The sequence below is a fragment of the Mirounga angustirostris genome, unplaced genomic scaffold, assembly GCF_029215605.1.
Source record: "Mirounga angustirostris isolate CCGP_5_RB_7025 unplaced genomic scaffold, mMirAng1.0.hap1 SCAF_1, whole genome shotgun sequence".
NCBI lineage: Eukaryota > Metazoa > Chordata > Mammalia > Carnivora > Phocidae > Mirounga > Mirounga angustirostris.
This window is the reverse complement of record NW_026991709.1, coordinates 20167791-20185182: the sequence shown is the minus strand read 5'-3', so window position 1 is coordinate 20185182 and position 17392 is coordinate 20167791. Positions and strand designations below refer to the sequence as shown.

Sequence of the window (17392 nt, the reverse complement as noted above, 5' to 3'; positions counted from 1 at the left end):
GTTTCTTCATATGATTTTGTTAGTGTTTTAATTGAGCAGTCATTGCAATCCAATATAAATTAGAAAGGGATGAACAGTATTTTCCTAAAGTAGAACAGATATTCACTTACTCCCAAATTGCTCAGGAATATTTTATTTCATACAATGTGTAGTGTCAGTTTTCTGAGGTTTAAGTGCCTTAAATATGTAACAGAGTCATGAATCATACTAAGGATGGTTGATGGTTATAAAACCTATGCCTTAATCTTGAAATACAAATGTTAGCAATGCGATTCTGAGAATAGCAATAACAGACCATGTGAAATTTATAGAAAGTATGATAATCTTTAAATACTAGTTTTAAAATAGAATAACATGAATAAGGTTGTGTGTATATATATATATATATATTTTTTTTTAAGATTTTATTTATTTATTTGACAGAGAGAGAGGGAACACAAGCAAGGGGAGCAGCAGAGGGAGAAGCAGGCCTCCCGCGGAGCGGGGAGCCCGATGTGGGGCTTGATCCCAAGACCCTGGGATCATGACCTGAGCTGAAGGCAGACGCTTAACGACTGAGCCACCCAGGCGCCACCAAGGTTGTATTGTTTTTACACTACTCCCTTGAATCCTTGTTTTGAGAGTACTGGGTGGAAAAATAAGTATTAAGTATGAAAGCTTTTTGTAAAGCTTTCTAGATTTTAATATGCAGTCAAAATTTTAAGTATGATATTTAAAATGTGTTTTTGATTTCTCCAATTTCACTTAGGTTGAACATCCTCAAGTAAATCCATAAGCAGTGATTACTTGCATTTTGTGCATGTGATGTCTCTTACAAGTTTGCAGGTTAATCTATGAAAGAGTTTTTCTCCGTTAGTGGCTGAGAATCTCCTTCCTCTCCAACTAATCCAGGGATGTTCATTGAGGAGGAAAAGTGTTAGTAACACTGTGAAACTGTTAAATTTATCTATTTAAGGAAAGAAGTCTCAGGTAGAAGATGATTGTTTATAAATTAACTTGGAATAGCTATATTTCCCTTCTGGAACCACAAAGATCACACACATGTACTTCTTGGTGAATGGTTTTGATTGTTTATTGCAAACTAGCAAAAACACTCATGAATGTTACCATGGACTAGACTATAATCCTAAACTGTAAATTTTATTTTTTATAGCATCTAACATTTAGCATGGCCTTTTACGTTCTATAGAAAGCCTTATAGTCTGAATTTGCATCTATATTCAATTTTTTGTCTATGATGAAAATGAATTATAATATTAATAGCTAACATTTGCCAAAAGCAATTTACATGTTAGACTCTTCTAAGCACATCACATGGATTAGGCTACACAAGTCTCAATGTAACTGCATATGGAATACTATTTCTCTCGCTCTAAGTGAGAGAGCTGGGTCATTGAATGGTTAAATATCTTTCCCTTTGTTAGTCTCCTAGTTGGTAGTATAGAGTATATTTCAAATGTACCATGTCTGCCTTCAAATCTTGTACCCTAAACTATGCTATATTGCTGCCCAGTAATTAAGCAATTATCATTACTTAAAAGATGGATGAAGGATAAATGGTACAGCACAGGGAATATAGTCAATGGTATTATCATTGTTGTGTATGGTGACATATGGAAATTGCACTTGTGGTGAACATAGCACAACATATAGGCTTGTTGAATCACTGTGTTGTACACCTGAAACCAATGTAGCATTGTATGTCAACTATACTTCAATTTAAAAAAAAAGAAAGAAAAGAGGAACAGTCTCAAAGCCATTATTTAAATCCTTCCTCAAGAATCCAGAAAAATAGAAGCAAAACAAACCCAAGGAAAGCAAAAGAAAGGAAATAATAAAGATAAAAGCAGGAACCAATGTAATTAAAGACAGCAAACCATAAATAAAATCAAAGAACAGGGAGTTCTTTCTTTGACTAGATCAATAAAATTAACAAATAAAATAAAAGAATCACACACACACAAAAATAATAAATAAGTTTTTTAAGGAAAATATTTATGCAAGAAACTCCAATCACTTGAAGGATATCAAAACACATTACCAAATCTATGTTAATTACTTTAATAATATATATTATAAATATATAATAATATATTTTCTCAAAATATATGTGAAAACTCAATTATTTCAAAACAATTTTACTCTATCTTAATTGAAGCGGAAGTGAGACACATCCTTTTTTCTGTCTCTGTCTCTCTCTAGAGAACAGGCTCAGAAATCTTTGGAAGCCAAGGAACACAGAGATTTAGCAAATCTTGAGGCTGACCTCTCAATTACTTTTCCTTCTCTAGTGATCTGGCAGTTATGTTCAAAATAGCCGTCCTGCAAAAGTGGATTTGAGATTATAGCCTACATATTTATTACAAAATTCCCAGTATAATAATTTAACTAAATGGCTAGAAAAAATAAAATGTTCAATGTGTTGATTATAGCATATTTGAAAAATGTAATGGTGGCCATTCAAAATGATGATATTAATTTCTGAATATTGGCTTATATCTCAAGAAAATTAAATCAAATCTCAAAGGAAGTCCTTATATATATTAAGAATTCATAAGAAAACTATATTTAGAAAATACATATTATGTACCCATCTTCTGCAAAGTTACAATAATTAGAAGAATAAAGTATTGGGATAAAAACAAAAGAAAAGAAAAAGATTTATGAAACAGAATAGCCTCTCTCTCCCCCCCTTTTTTTGCGTTTGTGTGTATTTGTGTATGTGTATATACGTAGGAGCAGGGGTGGGTGGTGGTGGAGCTAGGTGATGTGGGTATCTGTATACATATGCATATATATGTACACACATGTATATGTATATCATGATATATATGATAACTATAAACATTAAATATATACTTTATGACATTTTATTATGTCACTACAATTTCATCAGATTAAAAAAATCTACTGTTGTAATTGATTGTGTTTTCTCAGGCTAGAGAATCATAATAGGTAGAAATGTGTTCAGAAAGACACAGCTAGAAATAAAAATGGCCATGGCTGAAAAAGAACAATGCTGTACTGTATTGACTAACTCCAAAAATGATCGGAACCAACTCAAACAAAACAAGACAAGAAAACAAGCAACAACAGCAAGCAATGGCTATATATATCCACTGAATGTATGCCAGCAATCAGCTGCCCTTTTACTAGGTCCTTTAACCCAAAATAGCTCACAATCTCAAAATAACCTTTGATTTGAATAAAAGCCAACATTATCACTGAGTGCATGCCAGCTATCAGCTGCCTTTTTTCTGAGTCCTTTACCTAAATTAGCTCATATAATCTCAAAATAGCCCTCAATTTAAATAAAGACCAATATTATCCTTACAATTTCAAAATTGAACAAACCAAAGAACAGAAAGATTAAGTCTTTTATTCAATGCTAACAGAGTTAACTTTCAGACTTGAGATTTGAATCAAGGATGTTTGCTCTAGAGGTTATAGCCTTAATTATATAGAACCTTGTTTCTCAAGGAACCATTAGTAAATTAGGTGGTGTTTTAAAAAATGGACACATTTCCTTTAATATACAATTCTGAATTCTGAAGGGCAACAATTCTAAGTAACTTATAAATTGACAAATGCATTCATCATTTTTTATGATTATCATATCAATTTTTATTCATCTGCCTGGTGAAGCAGGCAGACATTCAAAGAAGATTTCATTTGTATTTGCACAATTAGTGGCATAGCAAGAACTATAAGTCTAATAACTTTTTGTGGTATATACTACCTATAAAATTCACACTGTCTGCCATAGGAACTGAAGCAGAGTGTTGATGAAACTCAAGAATATGAGGAAAACTATTTCCAATCTTTGTTTTGGACTATTTGTAACTGGTATGCAATTCTGACATTCTAAATTCTAAATTATTTTTCATATTTTCCTTATTAAAAAGTAGATAAATCTTAGTTTTACATATGGTATAACAGAACAAAAATGTAAACCTCATTGGATGTATGACTATGGTATTATCATTAAGTTTAGGTAAAAGCTCAGATTATTGATAAGTATAGTCACAATAAAGTGTTAGATAATCTAGGCTTTAGATTTACAAAATTCAGAGATTTTAGCTATCTTGGTAACAATTTTCTGATGAGGTCATAAACTTAAAGAATTTGGATTTTATTCTTCAAAAGTACCTGCAAGTAATTTCAATATCATTCCATTTATTAGAGTTAATACTTCAGAATGTGTGCCTTCTGTGGGTAACTGGCTCCTATTAGTGATGCTAAACAACTTTTCATGTACCCATTGGCCAGTTGTTGTCTCTTTGGAAAAAAAATTCAGTTCTTCTGCCCATTTTAAAATCAGATTGTTTATTCTTTGGTTGGTTTGTTTTGCTATTGAGTTGTATGAGTTCTTTATATGTTTCTGGATATTAACCCATTATCAGATACATGATTTGCAAATACTATCTACTATTCAGTAAGTTGCCTTTTTATTTTGGTGGCTTCCTTAGCTGTGTACTTTTCCTATGTATTTAAATATGAGTAGTTTTTAGTTGTCTAATGTATAGGAAACTCTCAGTTTCTAGATTTCTCCCTGAGAGAGTTGATGCATATGTGGCCACTTACTGCTTGTATCCATGGGAAGGAGGGAAAGTCAGGAGGCTCATATTCCACCATCTTTCTGGCAGTCCCTCATCTTAGTGTTCCAAATAGGCAAATAATGAGTCGTTGTTTATGTATCTTCTTGTAAATACTTTCAGAGTGATATTTTTGGATGTTATTACAATTCAAACTTGCCATCAACAACATAAAAAGTAATTGCTTTCCTCCATAGTTTGAATCCCACCATGGGTCATTGATCCACTCTGGATCAGGATAGGTTAGGTGTGCTGGAATAACAACTCCCGGATCCCTGGGGTTTATGTCAAACAAGATTTGTGTCTTGCTCCTGCCACATGTCGACCATGGATCATCTGTGGCTCTTTTGCACAGTGTCTCCACTCCAGGATTCAAGCTGAAGTTGCAGCCAACAGCAGGACCATTGTTAGTCTTCACAGGAGAAAGAAAGAGGAAGCATGCTGGGTCTGTGACCTGTAAGTGACATATATTACTTCCTCTCCCACGTCATCAGACTAAACAAATCATATTGTCGAGTCTAATTTTATCGGTGTAGGAAGATAAAATCTTCTCCTAGGAAGGAGCAGTAGATATTGCTGAGCTGTAATATAGTCTATCACAGATAGCAACAATAATATTTCTGTTAAATAAATCTGAGAAAAGGGGCATAATGATTGTTTGAACTCAAACAAGTTTGTTTTTGTGTTCTTTATAAGTTATTTGCCCGTTGCATTTTTCCTTTCTAAATGTGTGTTGCACATTTCTGATATGTAAGGCTCTTATTTCCCCTGAGCAGATCATGGCAATGTGAATTCTCCAAAGTGCCATTTGGGGATCCTCAGGAGTTTCAGGTATCTTTAGGAAGGGGCAGAGGGGTAGGACCAAATAGCATGTAGATTTCAGTGGGCTACTTGGTCCTTAGCACAGCCTCTTCCTAACACACCTGTGGACAATTTCAGGTTGCCTGAAGATTCTGATGGATTCAGGTCACTACAAACACACCTCCATGTACACTTCTTAACAACCTGCAAGTGATTACGCTTTGCTTCTTTTTACCTTTTATAAACAGTACATAAAGCAAACCTAGTGCAGAATGAACATCTGACCCAAAATGTATCAATCACAATTCTGAGCTTCATTAATTCAAATCCACTTTTTACTGACAAGAAAACTATTGAAGTGGCCCCACATAATTGCATCTTCACTAAAGAAATTGCTGAGTAGGAAAGTTTTCTCTATTTCAGTTTTTAACACCTCTCATCACAATTTAAATATTCAAATTCCAATTTGGGAGTTGTTTTCTTTTGCTTTGTTTTTATATCATCTTATTCTTTCAAAAAAGAAAATATCACCTTTTGTCTTATGGCATTAAGTACCTGAAATTCATAAGGAGTATAACCCAGAAAAGTCCCATTCATGTAGGGAGGTTAGGAAGAAAGTAATGCATGTAAGATCCCGGCTATGGATAACATGGATAAACATTCCATGAAGGCTGTGTGTCCTCTGATTACTCAAGTATCTACTTGATGGTATACTAGAGAGTATCTCCTTTCCCCATTGTCACTGATCTCAACTGGATCTACAGTATCATTCAATTGATGGAAATACATAAAGGATATAATGCCATTTACTTTTCTGCTCAAATATCTCCCCTCAGCGAAGTGTTCACTAACTATAAGAATAGTAACCCCCTAATTAACTACCCTTAAAATGCTTTGTTTTTTTTAAAGCTTACCATGCCCTGATATGTATAAGTGTTCATTTATTTATCATTTTCCTTCACATTCTAGATGGTATGCTGAAGGAGAACATAATTTCAGATGTGTTCAATATATGATACTTGGGACCTATCACAAAGAAGATGACAGTAATTATGTATGGAATGAAAGCAATTTAAATAAAAACATATGATTACTTCTAAAAAATTGTCTCAGTAAAACTAATATGACATTACAATTTCAAATTATGTGCTTCGAAAGTAAGTGTGTTGATTTTAGCAAGGGATATTATCATCATAATACAATCAGTATTAATAAATGTCACCTAGATATTATATTTCAACTTCCACTACAAAATCCTACTTAGTGCTTTATAAAGTTTCATTCTCTAATATAAGATCACTATTTTCTACCTAGGAAAATAAAGCCAATAATAATTGAATACAAATTACTAAAGTTATTAACATTTACTAAAAAGAACCAAAAGATGATTTTTGCATGAGATGATTTCTGCACTGAGGTTATCTTTAAGGGAACTTCTTCCTGTAAGACTGTCAATAATTTCTTTCACCTAACTTTCAAAAAGTCATCTGACTTTTGTTTTAGTATCTAAAGAATGTTTCGGTAAATTGTTTCTATAAATAAGTGTTTATTCACATGTTTTTCATTGTTATCCTCCTAAATTGCCTTTTAAGAATTCTTTTTTCTAATTCATCCTCAAAATTTTAATAACACACATTCTATACATCTGTTTATGTACTGTGTATATTTACTTTATTAAAAATATATTTTCACCACTTCTGAGAACCATTTATGCCCACTTGCAAGCAAAATGTCTCCCATTGATAATGATGCTGGATATTGATAAAGAAAATTTTATTTTCATAGTTTACTTTATGCATTTTCTATTTTTAGGGTATTTTGAAAGCAATAACCATTCTCAGAAAAAAATTAAAGATATATCAACTCATACGTTAGTTTTGTTAAAGATTACTTAAAAATGCAGAATTGCAACTAAGCTGGAAATTAAGAGTGCTTTATTTGCAGATCCACTTGCTGAACTTAATGATGAATGAAATGCACATGAATTGAAGTTTTATTATAAAGTGATAAAATGTTTTCATATTCAATACTCTTTCATGTATAAATTTTGTCTCTAAACTCACCAAGGACTCATTTTGTTAAAAAAAAAAAAAAAAAGGACCTCAGATCCTATTGTCCCTATAAACTCAATTAACTACTGTCTGAACCTTTTGTCCCCATTACCTCAATTAACTACCTGTGTACCATTGGTCAAGTCACTTAACCTTAGGGGATGGTAAGATTTTTTTTTTTGTCTAAACCTGACTCCACTTGAATCTGACAGGGGGCTCTTTCTGATACTGAGCTGTCAGCTTATTCTGGGACTGAGCAAGTAAATATTTAATACTGCTGTCAGAAAACTAAACCATACAAATCACTCTCTTCATTTGAGTCATATCCTTATTAGTCCATTAATTGTAATTTTTATCCTCGTATGTCCTAGCCCCAAAGAGAATTCACTGGCCAAAGGGCTCATAGTCAATTCGAATTAATAGTTATGATTTTCATTTTAAATGAATACTGTGTATTCCATTTTTATATTAGTCTCCACCATGCTTGGTTCCTAGACATTTATCTTCATGATTCACCTTCTATGTGCTGCTCAATCATGTGGCCAGGGATCAGAATTTGAATTTTGTTGTATTTATCAAACTAATTCCCCAATCTGATGATTAACGGCAGCCTACTATGGTGCTTCTCACTAAGGTGCCCAAGGCTTGCCTGGGGATTCTTTCTAGATGCTATATCTCCAGTTTTGCCTTTCCATTATTACTGATGTAAGCCCAAGTAGACTATTAGAGTGTAACTCATTACAATGAACAGAAGCCCTCATCCTAACTATTATAAGGAGTGAATTATCTATTTAAGATTCTTATTTCCTCAGTCCTGCAAAGACAGTGAGGGAAGATGATGTATCACTCATCTAAAATATAAGTTGCAGTAAAAAATATGAAAAAAAAAGGAGAAAAGAAATGGAAGGACTATATTTTGTAAACCTCAGATTTTATTGTAAACCCCATTACAATCATAGATTCATTGAATTTTATTGCTTAACAAGTCTCTTTCATAGCATAGCCATGAACTACACTTTAAAACACTAGGAAAGGGCGCCTGGGCGGCTCAGTCCTTAAGCATCTGCCTTCATCTTAGGTCGTGATCCCAGGGTCTTGGGATTGAGTCCCACATCGGGCTCCCTGCTCAGCGGGAAGCCTGCTTCTCCCTCTCACACTCCCCTTGCTTATGTTCCCTCTTTCACTGTGTCTCTCTCTGTTGAAAAATAAATAAAATCTTTAAAAAATTAATTAATTAATTAATTAATTAAATAAAACACTAGGAAAAATTATTCTGGTGTCACCTTAAAAAGTCTGCAGATTTGTGGCTGCTTCCATTCAAGTGGCTTGTTTGGAATAGGATCTAAGTATTCTTCAAAGAAAACAGGGTTCATGAGCAAAGAACAACATAAATGTCCATTTCATCTTTGAACAGTAAAAACTTTATCAGGACCTGAAAAATATTCTTTATAATAAGCAGAATTTTTTAACTATAAAATCTAATTGGTTCTAATTCTCACCTCTGAAATTATGCAAGTCAAGTTCCCCTCATATTCCAAATAATATGTGTTCTAATATCTGAAGCAGTCCACATTATATACCACCAAGTTCTTTCTTTAAAAAAAAAAAAAGCAACTTTATTTACAATTTCTTTTTCTTTAAGATTTTTATTTATTTATTTGACAGAGAGAGACACAGTGAGAGAGGGAACACAAGCAGGGGGAGTGGGAGAGGGAGAAGCAGGCTTCCCGCCGAGCAGGGAGCCCGATGCGGGGCTCGATCCCAGGACCCTGGGATCATGACCTGAGCCGAAGGCCGACGCTTAATGACTGAGCCATCCAGGCGCCCCAAGTTCTTTCAAATTTATATTTATCTATCATTCTGGTTTGCAATATGTTTATGTGAGTTTGATGCCAAGAAATGGAAAACATAGTCCAACTGTAGAAAATAAAGACTAAAATGGAATAATGAAATTTTATTTAACTGATGATGTTATTATTTTATTATTCAAGTGTAGAGAAGATGTAAAATATTTTTGTAATTTTTTAATACATTGTTCACACCAAAGATTTTTGCCTTTTTTATACCCCATTAATAAATCTTGGTTGGGTTTACTACTTAAATCCTTTGAGGTGTTTATTGTTTATTTTAAATTTGATTCTACTGTCTTTTAGGATATTCCTCCCATACCATCTCATTTGTAAATTTTAGAACTAGGACAATTGTGAATTCATATCTCAGATGTGGTTTAAATCAATAGTCTAAATTTATATTCTTTCGGCCATAAGGTTTAGGAATTATCTACTAGATAAAATACACTAAAATCTCCCATCTCTTAACCCACTTTTACCTACTTTTATCACAACAATGTGAAATGTGTTTGGCAGTTCAGATATACAGAGGAGTATATTTTATTAGTTAACCATTTAGTAGCTAGCTATATGTAACCAAAAATACATTTATGCTTATTAAAACTTTGATGCATCTTAGCAATCACTACTGCTGTTGCTTCTCCTTCTCCTCCTTCTCTTCTTCATCTTCTCTCCTTTTTCTTCTCCTTCTCCCCCCGTCATCTTCTTCTTCTTCTTCTTCTTCCTCCTCCTCTTCTTCTCCTTCTCCCTCTCCTCCTTCTTCTCTTTCTTCTCCTTTTCTTCTTCTTCTCCTTCTTCTTCTGTTTCTCTCTTCTCCCTTCTCCTTCTTCTTCTTCTTCTTCTTCTTCTTCTTCTTCTTCTTCTTCTTCTTCTTCTTCTTCTTCTTCTTCTTCTTCTTGTTCCTCCTCCTCTTCCTTCTCTGCTTCCTTCTTTCCCCTCTCCTCTTCCTCCTCCTCTTTTTTCTCTTAGTATCCAAGTCAATATCCAGCCAATTGAGATTTGATATAATGAAATTCCTTTGTTCTGTTCTTTCTCTGGGACTATTGCACTCCTACCTAGTTTTGACCAGCTTTCCCACATTCCAGAAACTGCAATTGCATATGCTATTTTAAAACCTGAGAAAGTAATCTAATTTGGCTAGAGAAAACAATATCCTAATGGTGCTAAATAATCTCATATTATTTTCTTTCCTGAACAGACCTTTAACTATTTTGCAGTGATACTCAAATACTTATTATGGATTGAATTGTGCCCCCCCCCACCAAAGATCATGAAATTCTACCCCCCAGTACCTGTGAATGTGATCTTATTTGGAAATAAGACCTTTGTATCTGATCAAGTTAAGATGAAGTCATTAAAGTTGGCCCTGATCTAAGAAGACTGGTGTCCTTATAAAAAGGAACAGAGAGAGAGAGAGATGTAAAGAGGGAAGATAATGTGAAGACAGAGAAGGATCTACAAGTTAAGAAACTCTTGAAGCTACCAAAACCAGGAAAGACATAGAACAGATGCTCTCTCACAGCCCTCAGAAGGAAGCAGCCCTGCCCACACTTTGATTTTGGATTTCTAATTTTAAGCTTCAGAACTGTGAAGCCACATTTCTGTTGTATAAGCTACCCAATGTGTGCTTCTTTCTAACGGCAACCCCAGGAAACTATTAAAATATTCTTTTAATATTCTTTTAGTAATATTAATTTAATATTAAGATTTTTTTCCCTTTGGAGACTATGGAGTTAATGTAGTTGAGTATATTCATTTTAGTGTAATTTTTTTTAATATGACATATCTTCCAAGATATTAATAATCTATACAATAAAATGAAATTGTTTTAAGCCCTATGCTTTCTATTTTACCCCCACCATCAATTTTATTTAAGTTCTTTTTGTTCCTGGCTATTTTAGAATGGGTAGACACTCTGAAATCCCCTTTTCTTATTAAAATATTTGATATATGTTGGATTTTACAATTCAAAGATTATTAGACACTTTCTTTTTGAATACAGTGGATTTATTTAGTTCTTTATCTTTTTATTATCATCAGTTTAAATGACCAAAATATTTCAATAATTTTATAAATTTTAATACCATTCAAAGTTCAGAGCATGCTCAGTTTAACTTAAATTTTATAGTGATATTCTTGAGAGTAGGAAACAGGTCTCTTTCTTCTAATATCATGATGGCAACTAATTTATTGTTGGCCACATAGTAAATCTCCAACAGTTACTTTGGAGATGGCAAAAGTATAATAGGAAGAAAGAACAGGAAAACATAATTGCTGTATAAAAAATGTATCAATTAAATTAAAAAATAGTAACAACACAGTCACTTTGTTCTAAAAGTATAAATCATGTCCATGTCCATATATAAGATTTTAGCAATTTTTCTCTTTTTTTTTCACAAAATTCCTAGGGCCTTTGGAACACTGACAAGTGGACGATTCAAATGAATTCCTTTTGTATTTAAGGGCACAGTGTTGCTTCTTTTTAGTCAGTTTAGCATTTAAGCAATCTTTGAAATTTAAATAAGACTTGCCATTCTGGGTGCCTGGGTGGCTCAGTTGGTTAAGCAACTGCCTTCTGCTCAGGTCATGATCCTGGAGTCCCTGGATCAAGTCCCGCATTGGGCTCCCTGCTCGGCGGGGAGTCTGCTTCTCCCTCTGACCCTAACCCCTCTCATGTGCTCTCTCTCATTCTCTCTCTCTCTCAAATAAATAAATAAAATCTTCAAAAAAAAGAAAAAAAAAGACTTGCCATTCTGCTGATTCTTACTAAGTGCTACCATACCTCCTAATAGATCAATCCAATCCATTTATGAATCTTGTTAAAATAATACTAGGACTGTGGACAGTTACCGAAAGTTCCATCACTAGTTCAATTTAGCTGTCACACTGATTTCTCATTGATTTTATTGAGGAATATTTTATGTACTATAAACTTCATCCATTTCAACTGTACAATTCAATGAATTGTGACCATGATACAAACCTCTGCCATCACCAGAGCGATCAAGATTCAGTATATTTTCATCACCCATCCCTCTGCACATACAAATTTCTCATGGCTTTTTGCAATACATTTCTCCCTCCACCCATGACTCAGCAATGTCTGCCCTGCTTTTGGTCACTAGGGATTAATTTGAATTTTGTATGCACAATTTTGTTCCTGCCTGTTTTTATTCACTATGATTTTGAGATTCATCCATGTTTTTGTGTTTATCAATAATTTGTTTCCTTTTGCTGCTGAGAAATATTTCATTGAAAGACATATTACATTTTATTTGTCCATTTATATGTCAATGTACATTTGGGTTATTTCTAGATTTTGACTATTGTGAAGTTTGCTGTTGTAAATAATCATGTACATGTCCTTATGTGGACACATTTTTAAATGTCTTTTGGATAAGTAGCTAGGAGTGGAAAGACTGGGTCACATGGGAAGAGTATGTTTAAATTATTTAAGAAACAGACAAAATGTTTTCCAAAATGTTATACAATTTTATACTCCTAGTAGTATATGAGAGTTTTGTTTGCTGCAAATATCTGTTCATTTTAACATTAGTCATTCTAGAAGATATTTGGTAGATATTTTTGGCTTTAATTTGTATTCACCTTATTTCTATTTTTGTTGAGGATCTCTGCACTGCTTAATGACCAGTTTTAGCAAATGGGTCCTAAGGTATCACAGAGCTTGAGAGAGGTTATTTTTGGGTCTGGAAATGCTTTAAAAAATTTTCCATATAAATTAATGGTAATTGCCTTTCACTTTACATCATTTTGGCTCATGAAAGTTTTCATAGGAACTCTACTTCAGATAGTAGGGGAAATGTGTCCTACTTTTGGTCTTTTATTCACATGTAAAATATTCTCCCAGCTTCCACCATTTCTACTACATACATTCTGAACAAGTACTTTTAAATAATCTTATGTGTTCAATTTTAAAGTCAGTAGTTTATGAAACCAAGAAGTAGACAAGACAAATGATAACACATACTATAGAAACTACACCTTAGCCCTTTACATCAATTTTTGATGAGAAAAATAACAAAACATCCTCATGTCTTTTATAGATTGTCTTTTGAAACAACAGTGAATTGAGCCATTAAAAAGTAAAACACTCCATTGAATTGAAAAGCAAACAATGAATGTGAAAACCAATACATAAGGAAAAAACATGTTGTCTGATCTCTGTTTCTATGCCCTCTTTTGCCCCTGATAAATCATGCAAAACTAAATTCAAAATTAAAATGCCACAGGGATTGGAATACTAATATTTAACCTATTTTGCATACCAGTAGAGCTTACAAAAATTAAAGAATAAAATACATGAGATACTATCCAACTGGAAAGTGGGAGGACAATGATGCAAACAATCCTATCAAATCTGTTATTAAGTAACTTTTTCTAATGGCAAATATGATTTATTTTATAGTCATTCAATTTAGTTGGGAAAGATATGCTAAAACATATAGAGACTGGTCACATTTTATCATTAACTACTAAGTCTTTAAGTATTGGATTTTTTTTTCCAGCTCTTCCAAATGCTGGCTGTGTGTGTGTGGCGGGGGGGGGGGGGGGGGGTGTGTGTGTTGGCTCCATGATAAAAGACCTGGGTTTCTTCAGGGACCTTAATCTACTGAAGTCAGAAACAGTGATAATACACAGGCATTTTAGTCCATCTCTGGGGGCTGTAGCTCATGCTCATAGGTTCCAACTTGTTCTTGCCAGCCATACATCTCTCTGCCTAACCCAATTGCTTGCCCTGTGGTTTTCAAGTGTTAGCATCAATCCAACAGGAAGACAACCTCTTTAAAGACACTGCTTAACTGGCTCCCACAATTGCCTCAGATCAAATCTCTTATTGAACCTTGACTGATCCACCACACTCAGCCATGTTCCTAATATAAAAGAGTTAGATTTTTTTGTAGAAATTGTTATAAAGATAAGCTTCTAAGATCTGACCATGTACATAGTAATTTCAAAGTCACCTGGATACTTTCCTCTTTTCACTTTCTCAGACTGTCTACTTAGTGAAAATAAATCCTACCAAGAAATGAAAAATACTACATAAATGCAGAGCATTTCCCTACATCATTATTGAGAATATTTAGTCTTTGAAATAATTGGATGATTATGCTTATGGCTACCAACCAATCTACTAATATATAGAAGAAAATAGAAGTATATTATTTTTGGTTTTTATGTGAAGTGTATCTTTTACTAACATGATATAAGTGCATTGCGGCTTTGCCCAAAGGGTTAACAGATCTGTTTAACAGATTCACTATAGTTTATTGACTCAGACTTCTAAGAATGAAACTTAGAATGGTCATAGAAAAGATGCCTCTTCTTTCTCTTCAATATTTTTCAAAGAATATGTTATCAATTTGTGTCATTCACTTTCTCTGGAGGAGATAATATTGTTTTGATTTCATATTGAAAATGAAAGAGGCACACTAGAAAACAAAATGAATTTTGACATGTTTTACTCTCAAGAAAAATTCTCGACTTTAGTGGCACTGAATCTTATCAGAACAATTCACTGTAGAAGGCTAAACTCTGGAATCGAGGCAGGATTTCAAAACTCTACAGATTTGGTGAAAAATAATATAAGGGAGACTCTAAGTAGTCCCTTGCTAAACCATAGAGGAATGGTGTTTGTTTGACCTACTTTTACAAACCTTACTGAAAATAAGAGCCCTGTATGACAAGTTGTTACAGGTAAGAGGATCTTAAACTACTTTTTCAACACAACTAAACTAACCAAGCAAGGTCATTAACTTATACCACTAATAAGTGAGATCTGAAAACTTAGAAACCTGGCTTAATTGGAATTTATGTGAGGAGAAATTGATAAAAAACAGCAGTGTGTTACCCACATATCTTCTCATTTCTTTGTCCGATCTCTACATTTTATCTCATATTCTTTGGTCCAAATTACAGGATAAGATTATTTTCCAAAATAGGTCAAATAAAAAGGAAACTAAAGCAATCCTACCAGAGTGTTATGAAAGGTTACTATTGAGGAGAGTATTGACTGGTGGGAGGATTCTATTGCATATGAAGAGAGAGAAGCATTAAATTTAGCTAGCTAAATTAAGAGTTAAATTAGTAAATTAAAGAGAAAAGTGGTTCAGTTCAATAAGACCTTGAAAGTAAAGACAAAAACAAGTAAGAAATCAGTCCGATGAAATGGATTTTATCCTTTTAACCACAAGAATAAAGGTAGGCAGGGCAGCTTACTATTCAGACCACTTAAAGTGAAGTGTCTCACTCAAGAGTTGTACTGTATATGTTTCATTCCTATTTGTCCTTAGAATCAGAGGCCTTGATGTAAGCATTACAGTGACAAAATGCATGTGAGTCAGACTACTGGGACCAGAAACTCAATATTTTATTGTAGTACATTAAAAACCTTCTGGTTAAAACAAAAGGTACACTATGTTTATGAACAGGAAGAGTCAGTAATGGCAAAATAGCAATAACCCAGGATTAAAAGTGTAAACCCAGTAATTCCAAATAATGGTATTTGTCAAACTGGATCAAAATATATTTGGGAGATTAAAGATCAAATAATACTCTTGGCAATTCTTAAAAAAAAAAAAAATCTATTGCAAACTAACATTGGAAATGAAATAAAATAGGGAAAAATGGATCAAAACACAGGCATGCCTCAGAAACGTTCCTGACCACCAAAATAAAGTAATACTGCAATAAAGCAAGTCAAATTAATGTTTTAGTTTCCCAGTGCATATAAAAGTTGTTTACAATATACTATAGTATATTAAATATGCAATGGCATTATGTCTAAAAAATAATGCTCATGCCTTAATTTAAAAACACTTTATTGCTAAATAATGCTACCAGAATTTATTGCTAAAAAATGCTAGCTTTCAATGAGTCATAATCTCTTTGTGGGTGGAAGGTCTTGCCTCAATGTTGATGTCTTCTGACCAAGGTGGTGGGTGCTGAAGGTTGGGGTGGCTGCGGCAGTGTCTTAAAATAAGACAACAATGAAGTTTTTGCCATCAATTAATTCTTTCTTTCATGAGCAGTATCTCTGTAGCACTCAATGCTGCTTGGTGGCATTTTACCCACAGGAGAACTTCTTTCAAAATTCAAGTCAATCTTCTCAAACCTTGCCACTGCTTTGTCAGCCAAGTTTATGTAATATTTTAATTCTTTTGCTGTCATTCCGACAACTTTCAGAGCATCTTCACCAGGAGTAGATTCCATCTGAAGAAAGCACTTTCTTTATGTATCCATAAGAAGCAATTTCTCATCTATTCAAGTTTTATTATGAGGTTGCAGCAATTCAGTCCCATTTCCAGGCTCCACTTCTAATCCTAGTTCTCTTGCTATTTCCACCACATTTGTAGGTACTGTTTCCACTAAAGTCTTAAAGCCCTCACAGTCATCCATAAGGGTTGGAATCAACTTCTTCCAAACTCCTGTTTATGTTAATATTTTGAACTTGTCCCATGACTCAAAAAGATTCCTAATGGCATCTAGAATGGCAAATCTTTTCAGGAAGCTTTTCAATTTACTTTGCCCAAATCCATCACTATATATGCCAGCTATAGCTTAACAAAATGTATCTCTCAAATAGAAAGACTTAAAAGTCAAAATGACTCCTGACCCATGAGCTACAGATGGATGGTGTGTGTGAGCAGGCATGAAAACAGCATTCATCTCATTGCACGTCTTCATCAGAGCTCTTGGGTAACAAGGTGCATTGTCAACGAGCGGTAGTATTTTGAAAATTATCTTTTTTCAGAGCAGCAGTTCTCAACAGTGGTCTTAAAATATTCAGTAATCCATGTTATAGACAGATGAGCTATCAACCAGGCTTTGTTTTTCCATTTATAGAGCACAGGTAGAGTATATTTAGCAGAACTCTTAAGGGCCCTAGGATTTTCAGAATGAGAAAAGAGCATCAGTTTCAATTTCAAATCATCAGTTGCATTAGCCCCTAACAAGAGAGTCACCCTGTCCTTTGAAGTCAGGCATTGACTTCTCCTCTCTAGCTATGAAAATTCTAGATGGCATCTTCTTTCAATTTAAGGCTGTTTTGTCAACATTGAAAATTGGTTGCTTGGTG

General features: G+C 33.8%; 1 pseudogene; it reads right to left on the bottom strand.

The window, feature by feature from the left end:
• LOC123834498 (large ribosomal subunit protein uL1m-like) overlaps positions 1-16485 on the bottom strand; it is a 95902-nt pseudogene extending 79417 nt beyond the window's left edge.
• Between the last annotated feature and the right edge of the window lie 907 nt (positions 16486-17392).